The following is an 8,424-nucleotide window of genomic DNA, read 5'->3' as shown; positions in this document are numbered from 1 at the left end:
TATTTCTTCTATCTGTTCTATGTACCTTGTTTTCTCCAAGTCTTTGTGCATTTTTTTCTTCTCTTTGTGTTTATTTAAATTCTATTTTTTGTTTGTGTTTACTAAACTAGACACCCATTAGCTTGTTAGTTACACATTCTTATACTATTTTTTACTATTACAACATTCCTTGACATATTAACATCTACCCTAGAGATTATCCCACTCCTTTTTGGCTGATTAAAGTCAAATATAAATGAATGTTTTACTAGTTTTGAGACACTCCAGCAACCTTTAAACACTAGGTTTTTTTAAACCTAAAACATTTTATTTCTTTTATACTGTCAATATCCATTTAGGTTGCCTGTTGCTCTTCCAAATATTTTTCCTTCATCTCTATGTTTCCCTCTTTTATGAATTTCATCTGCCTGAAGAACTCCCTTTAGAATATGTTGAGTAAAACATATGGGTGATGAGGGTATCTGATCAGAGATGAATATAGTCCTCTTACATAGATGCAGATCAGGCATAATTTATATGTCTCATATAAATTAGACATATGTCTATGTCTAATTCCTTCCAGTTGAGAAGTTGCATCAGTATCTATGTGACTGTCAGGGTAAACATGCTCTTAGACCTCTTCTGGCTTTTGACTCTATGGTATTCTCCTGTCTTCGAATTTTGGTCTCAGTTCCTAACACTCACTATCTATTAAACTTCCAGATCTTTATTTTGGAGTCATAGAATGAGACCCACATTGCTTTCTTTTTGGCAATCTACTTGACTTCTCCATGGCCAAAACAGCCTCACAGGGACAGGATTAACCATAGATTAATCTGGTTGAACTCAAACTCATGAGTCCGGAAGTTTTAGGAAATGATGCTTATTAGTTGATCTATGTTGAACAAAATTTACCCCCTTAATAATGTGTACATCTCAAAGCCAGGTAAACCACAAAACATTTTTATTTCTGCTTTATGCTGAACAACATATATTATTAGTTTTCCATGAAAATACTAAGCTATGTTGCTGATTTCATAAAATCAAGGCTCTTTAAAATATTTTTGATATTGAACTTCAAATCTATTTAATGTTTACACATTGTAGATAACTATGAAAAATTACTGACAATAGTTCAATGGGTTTTAGCTGCACTATTCAACTACAACAATCCTTTGAGTAAAAAAGCACTTCATGTTCTCAGCATAAAGTTCTTTGTTACTGACAATGTGCTTTTTCTGCATCTGAACAGCCTGAATTTTTTATTTTGAGTTTTGTACCTGCTTCAAAGATTGTTGGCGCACTGATAAAGCTTCATGAAAATACATGGAGATTGTAAGTGCCACGAAAATGCTCTTTTTCTACTCTTGAAATATATGTCTGTAAATGACAGATGATTATTGATTCATTGGTGGGAAAATGCACAAAAAGTACCAAGACCTGACACCTCAACTCATCCATGACTTACATTTAGCAAAGAAATCACAGATACTATATACTTTTCAACTGGAGCTCTTAACAATGCAATTGATAGTGTCACCACGCCCCTGTTTCTCTCCATTCTGAGTCTGAGACTAGTCTCATAAATATGTCCCTTACCAATTTGGACTCCCTCCCACATATTTTAACTGAAAACAGGTAAAATGATACTTTGTAAAGGATTATACTCAAAAGAAAAAAAAAAAACTGTCCAAATAACAAGCTGATCTTCTGGAGGAAAACCCAATGCAACTTGCAGCAAAATACACCTTTATCTCACTTAGTTCATCAGAGATGAGAAACAACCACCTTTTGCCTAATCAAAAGCTTAAATCTGTTCACAGGCTTTACAGCCCAGCATTGTACTATTGTATATTGATTGTGCTGGAGGGCACCTCCTTGTGGAGAACAATTGATTTTTCTTTGTTAGCAAAGCGATTTTAATAGTCTTTCTACAGGCTGTCATGTTTCAAGGCCCCAGAAACAAGATGCACCTGTTACTAGAACTTAGCGATCAATCGCTCAACCCTCAGAAAATGTGTCCGTCTGCTGTGCTTAAAGAGCTCCACAGCAATTACTCAGAAGGTGACTTTAACTCGTTTTGATAAATATGCTTCCTGAGAGTCTCAGGTGGGTTATCTTAAGCATTTTTACCTCTGAGCCTGAAGTCAGGTGCTTCGTTAAATTGCCATTAAGAGAGCGTGGTTACAGGAACAGATTTTTTGCTGTTTGATGTTACTTTTGTAGCTTCGTGCCAAACTTCCTTGCCAAAGAAACTAGCCCAAAGTAAAGGTCACTGCTTTGAAGAGTGAGTGATGATAATAACTGTATTTGTATTGCCCTTGATATTTGAAAACGGCTCCTCTGGCTAATTGTGTGGCGTGACTAAAAAGTCAAAGGTAGGATCTGCAGCTTAAATCCGGCACAATTGCCGTCTGTTCTCCCTGACCAGTGGTGAGCACGGTTTCCTTAATGTTATACAAAGTGTCCCTTATTTTTTTTTTCCCTCTTGGTGAATCTGACTCACAAGATTTCTTTATGAGTGTATGGAGGCCTTTCTGTGATCTCTAGTCATGCGAAGTTCTTCACATCTTCTTGCAAGTGTTTAAAAATGTGTCAGCACTTTAGGCTTGTAGCTGCCCTACACAACCGTAGTATTAGCCGCCATTGCTGAGGTTGTAGGTGAAGGAAAAAGGAAAGCAAAATTTGAAGATTAGGAAATACTCGCGTGAGGAAGCAGTGAGGATCCTCTAAATGTTTTTTTGAGTGAAGAGAGTGGCGTTTTCAGAATTGTGCTTCAGGAAAATTCATCTTATAGGTAGAAAGACAAAGGACAGGTTTAGCTCGCCCTGAAATTTTTTGCAGGGGAGAAAGGACACTTGATTTGAGGAGAGTATTTAAAATTGAACTTTCTTTAAAGACTTAACCAACTCTAAGCTTTATATTTGCAGATGTGGAAAGAAGCCCCAGTCATTATTTTGCCTGAGTGATTAGAACTAGGAATAATGATACAATGTGTCAGATCAATAGAAGGAACAACATTTTAGAAATGCTCTTTCTTTCTACCTGTTCAGGCCTCAGGTAGGTAGAAAAAATCCTAAATGGTGAATCAGCAGACTTCAATTTAAGGGTTAGCTTTGCAATAAACTCTAACCTGTCGGGAAATTTCTCCCAATTTGTCTCATTTTCTCTCTCCCCTCCTACTCCCTCTCCCTCCCTTATTTTCCTTTCTTTCTCTCCTTTCTTTCTTGGAAAGAAAGTGGTGTGTGTATTGGTAGTTACATTCCTTTTGGCTCTCATCCAAGTCTCTTTGAGGAATGTGGTGAGTTTACTTTCACTTTAGGTTTTGTTTGTTTCATCTTGTCTTTCTCTGTGTCTTTATACCGTATTAACACAATTCAACTTTTGAACAACACTGAACTTTTCAGTTTGCCCACCCAGTGCTAATCCTCTCATCATTTGAAGTGTTCGTAGAATTTATGTGGCGTCCGCAGAAACACAGATGCTATAGGTATAAATAAATGTGTTGCAATCACAGCTGCGTACGGGAAATAGGGACCGCAAATGGAAAGAAAAAGTCACAGATTTAAAGAAAAAATAAAAAGGTGGCTTAGAAGTAAAATGGAAAGAGGAGCTGGGCCAGGACAGGTGTCAGAAAAGATCAGGGTAAATGTAAGCAAGCCGCATACAGGCGATGAACAGGTGCAGCCAAAGAGGTGTAAAAATTAATGATTTATTATGGAAAACTCACATCAAGGGTCTGTTTCTAGCTCTGTTACCAAAGGGACTAGTCTCACTAAGTGAAACAAATCAGTGCTGATAACTAACATCTAACAGTTTCACAAGGGTTAAGAGTCAAAGAAGAGAAAGAGGTAGTTTGGGCTTAAATGCCATTTTTTATGTGACATGTTTTCATGGCTGAGCAAATCATTTGCCACAGCAGTTAAAAGAAGGCAGGGGTTGGCAAACTATAGCCTGTGGGTCAAATCTGGCTGATTCCAGTTTTTGGAATAAACTTTTATTGGAACACAGCCATGCCCGTTTGTATACATATTGTCTGTGATTACTTTTACATTACGATGACAGAGTTAAATAGGTGCAACAGCAACCTTAAAACTCCCAAAACGGAGAATATTTACTAGCTGAACTTTTACAGAGAAAAAAAAAAAAAAGGTTTTCAAGATGCATTTTAGAAAATTCTCAGCTCTGGAAATCCTATTGCTTGGATTAAAATACTTTCTCTTCTGTCTGCTAACTTGGTGGTCTTGGACTACACATCGCCAGTGTTCAACCTTCAGTTTTTCTCATGTATCGGATGGGCTCATATAATCCTTCTCTACTAGCATTGTTGCCAGGACAAATGAAATATGTTAAGCATTATCAGTAGCACTGTTCCTACTTTTCCGGTCTATCTAACCTATTGTACTGCTCCTTCCCTGTTGGTGTCCGGAAGGGACTACTGCTCTTTCTGTTACCCATGCTGAGACTGTACTAGATACATTTGTGACCATTGGGCATGATGGAAGTCTTCAAAGTTCCAGAGCTTCACAGATATTTGGAGCAATTTAAACTAGAGTGCCTTGTGCTACCATTTGGTTTTAAAATTTGTTAGAGGCATACCAAAATAATGCAAGTTGTGCTCCAGAGTTTTAAAGTTTTCAGTAAAATTGTTCTTTGGGTTTTAAAAAATGTATTATTATTATTATTTTTTAGTTTTTATTTGACTATAGTTGACACACAGTGTTACATTAGTGTCAAGTATATGACATAATGATTCAAAAGAGAAGGAAACTGAACCATTTTCTAACACCATACATAAAAATTAACTCAAAATGTCCTTTCAGTTTTAACTCAGAGTCCTCTCTCTCCATTAGGACCCAGATAGAAATTCATGGTACTAAGCTAGTGCCAGTTTGGCATGAGACTATGCTCTGAATAACTTTTCCCTTCTGAAAATAAGCATGTAGTATGGAAGCAAGTGGGTCATTGATTGCTCTCTCTTCCTTTCGGATGAGTTCTTGCCTCGGAGGCTTTCCACTTCTCCATGCAAGTAGCCTTTAGTTCTTTTCATCATTTTTATGGATGTTACCAGAATATCTGAACTCTAACATGTGACACAGTGAAGGTTAATGTTGGTGACTTCTCTGTCCCCTCCTTACTATTTTATTATTTTAAAGTCTTTTTTTTACATTTTCCATTTTTTATTGAGAAATAATTGACATATATATCTCTATAAATTTAAGGTATACAGCATGATGGTTTGATTTACATATACTGTGAAATGACCATGATAGGTTTAGCTAGCTTCCATCTTCTCATATAGAAACAATAAAAAGAAAAGAAAGAAGAAAAAATAGTTTTTTTTTCTCCTTGTGATGAGAACTCTTAGGATTTATTCTCAACAACTTTACTATTTACCATACAGCATTCTTAACTATAGCTGTCATGTTGTACATTAGATCCCTAGTACTTGCTTATCTTATAACTGGAAGTTTGTACTTTTCTACCATCTTCCTCCATTTCCCTTTCCTTCTCTCTGTGGTAACTACAAATCTGCTTTTTCTCTGAGTTTGCTTTTTGTTTTTGTTTGTTTTAAATTCTGCACATTTGTGAGATCATACACTATTTGTCTTTCTTTGACTAATTTCACTGAGCATAATGCTTTCAAGGTCCATCTGTGTTGTTGCAAATGATAGGATTTCCTCATTTTTTTTATGGCTGAATAATATTCCATTGTATACATTTACCATAACTTCTTTGCCCATTTATCCATTGATGCACACTTAGGTTGTTTCCAGGTCTTGGCTATTTTAAATCATGCTGCTATAAACAGTGGGTGCAGATCTCTCTTTGGCAATGTATTTCATTTCTTTTGGATATATTCCTAGAAGTGGAATTGCTGGACCATATGGTCATTCTATCTGGAATTTTTTTGAGGGTCCTACATATTGTTTTCCATAGTGGCTATACCAATTTACAATTCCACAGCCAGTGCAGAAGGGTTCCTTTTTGTCCATATTCATGTCAGTATTTGTTATCTTTTGTCTTTTTGATGATGGCCATGCTAACATGCATGTGGTGATATCTCACTGTGTGGCTTTTTAATTAAAGTATAACTAATCTACAATGTTATTTTAGTTTCATGTGTACACCATTATCTTGTGGTTTAATTTGCATTTCCCTAACGACTAGTGACACTGATCATCTTTTCATATGCCTGTTGGTCTTTTATATATCTTCTTTGGAAAAATATCTATCCAGACACTTTTAACTTTTTTTTTTTTTAATTGGGTGGTTGTTTTTATTGTTGTTATTTTTGAGTTGTAGAAGTTCTTTTTATATTTTGGATATTAACCCCTTAACAGGTAGTTTGCAAATATTTTTTCCACTCCCTAATTTGTTTTTTCATTTTGTTGATGGTTTCTTTTGCTGTGCAGAAACTTTTTTGTTTGATATATTCCTACTTGCTTGTTTTTGATTTGGTTGCTTATACTTTAGGTGTCATATCTAAAAAATCATTACCAAGATCCATGTTAAGGAGCTTTATTCCTATGTTTTCTTCTAGAATTTTCATGGTTTCAGGTCTTGGATTTAAGTTTTTAAAAGTTAATTTTTGTGCGTGGTTTAAGATATGTGTCTAGTTTTATTCTTTTAAGATCCAGTTATTCCAACACCATTATTGAAGAGACTGTTTTCTCCATTGAGTATTCTTGGCTTCCTTGTCAAATATTAGTTAATTACTTATTATTAGGTTTATTTCTGGGCTCTCCGTTCAATTTTGTTGGTCTATTTGTATGTCTTTATGCCAGTACCGTACTGTTTTGAAGACTATAACTTTATAATAGGGCTGAAATCAGGGAGTGTGATGCTTCCTGCTTTGCTCTTCTTTCTCAGGATTTCTTTGGCTATTTGAGATCTTTTGTGGTTCCATATAAATTTTAAGAGTATTTCTTCTACCTCTGTAAAATATATCTTTAGAATCCTGAGAGGGATCACATTGGATCTATAGATGGCTTTTGGTAGTATTGACATTTAAAAAATATTGGTTCTAATCCCTGAACACAGGATACCTTTCCATTTATTTGTGTCCTCTGATTTCTTTTATCAATGCCTTTAAGTTTTCAGAGTAGAGATCTTTCACCTCCTTGGTTAAATTATTTTCTAAGTATTTCATTGTATTTCTGATGCTATTATAAATGGGATTGATTTCTTTGTTTCTTTTTTGGAAAATTTGTTGTTAGTATGTGAAAATACTACTAATGTTATTGTATAGAAACACTACTTATGTTAATTTTGTGTTCTTCAACTTTACTGAATTCATGATCTAACAGTTTTTTTGGTTGAGTATTTAGAATTTTCTATATATAAAACCATGTCATCTGCAAATAGAGACAATTTTACTTCTTACTTTTCAATTCTGATACCTTTTATTTCTTTTTTTGCCTGATTGCTCCAGTACTATGTTGAATAGGAGTGGTGAGAGTGGGCACCCTTTTCTTGTTCTTGATCTTAGAGGAGAAACTTTCAACCTTTTACAATTGAGTATGATGTTTACTGTGTAGTCATATATGGCCTTTATTTTGTTGAGATATGCTTCTTTTATGCCTAACTTTTAAGACTTTTTTTTTTTTTATCATGAATGGATGTTAAATTTTGTCCCAACTATTTAATTCCTAAAAAACTTTTGAGGTATTGCCGTTATTCAACTTATACATTGAAAAAACTAAATCTTACTAGGAAGATTAAATAAATTGACTGAGGTCATAGTTAGTGATAGAAGGAAGCTTTGAAATCAAAACTTTTCCATCCAAAGCCTACGCTCTTGAGTGTCACTCTGTATTATTTCTTAATGTCAGTAATTGTTATGGGTTTAAATTGTGTCTCACACGAAAATGGGTGTGTTGAAATCCTAACCTCCAGTAACTCCAAATCTGACTTTATTTGGAATTAGGGTCATTGTAGATGTAATTTAAGATGAGATCCTACTGGAGTAGGGTGGGCCCCTAGTCCAATATACCTGGTGTTCTTATAAGAAGATGGCCATGGGAAGAGAGAAACACACAGGAGAATCCCATGCGACAAAGAAGGCAGAGATTGAACTTAAGCAGTTTCAAGCCAAAGGATGCGACAGATTGCTAGCAAACCACTAGAAGCTAGAAAGGGCCAAGGAGAGATTCACCTACAGTTTTCGGAAGAAAAACGGTCCTTCCAATACCTTGAGTTTGGACTTCTGGCCTTCAGAATCATGAGACAATAAATTTCTATTGTTTTAAGCCATTTAGTTTGTGGTACCTTTTTTTGACAGTCCTCGGAAACTATTATAGTAATATAGATTATTCCAAATTATATTATTCTATTTTTCTATAGAGATTCTAAGGAAAAATGTGTTATTAGGCCATGAATAGAGAATCTAAAATGTAATATAGCCCAAGAGGGAAAAGAGATTCCAAACCAAAACAACTTCCT

At 35.1% G+C, this 8,424-nt stretch overlaps 1 long non-coding RNA gene across 1 annotated transcript in view; it reads left to right on the top strand.

The window, feature by feature from the left end:
- The first annotated feature begins 3,163 nt into the window (after positions 1-3,163).
- LOC118527603 (uncharacterized) overlaps positions 3,164-8,424 on the top strand; it is a 70,683-nt gene continuing 65,422 nt past the window's right edge. The window contains exon 1 of the long non-coding RNA XR_004913191.2: positions 3,164-3,280. This is a non-coding gene — a long non-coding RNA (uncharacterized LOC118527603). The remainder of the gene's footprint in view (positions 3,281-8,424) is intronic.

This window comes from Halichoerus grypus, chromosome 12 (assembly GCF_964656455.1).
Source record: "Halichoerus grypus chromosome 12, mHalGry1.hap1.1, whole genome shotgun sequence".
NCBI lineage: Eukaryota > Metazoa > Chordata > Mammalia > Carnivora > Phocidae > Halichoerus > Halichoerus grypus.
Note: the sequence above shows the minus strand (reverse complement) of the source record. Positions and strands in the feature narration are given on the sequence as shown.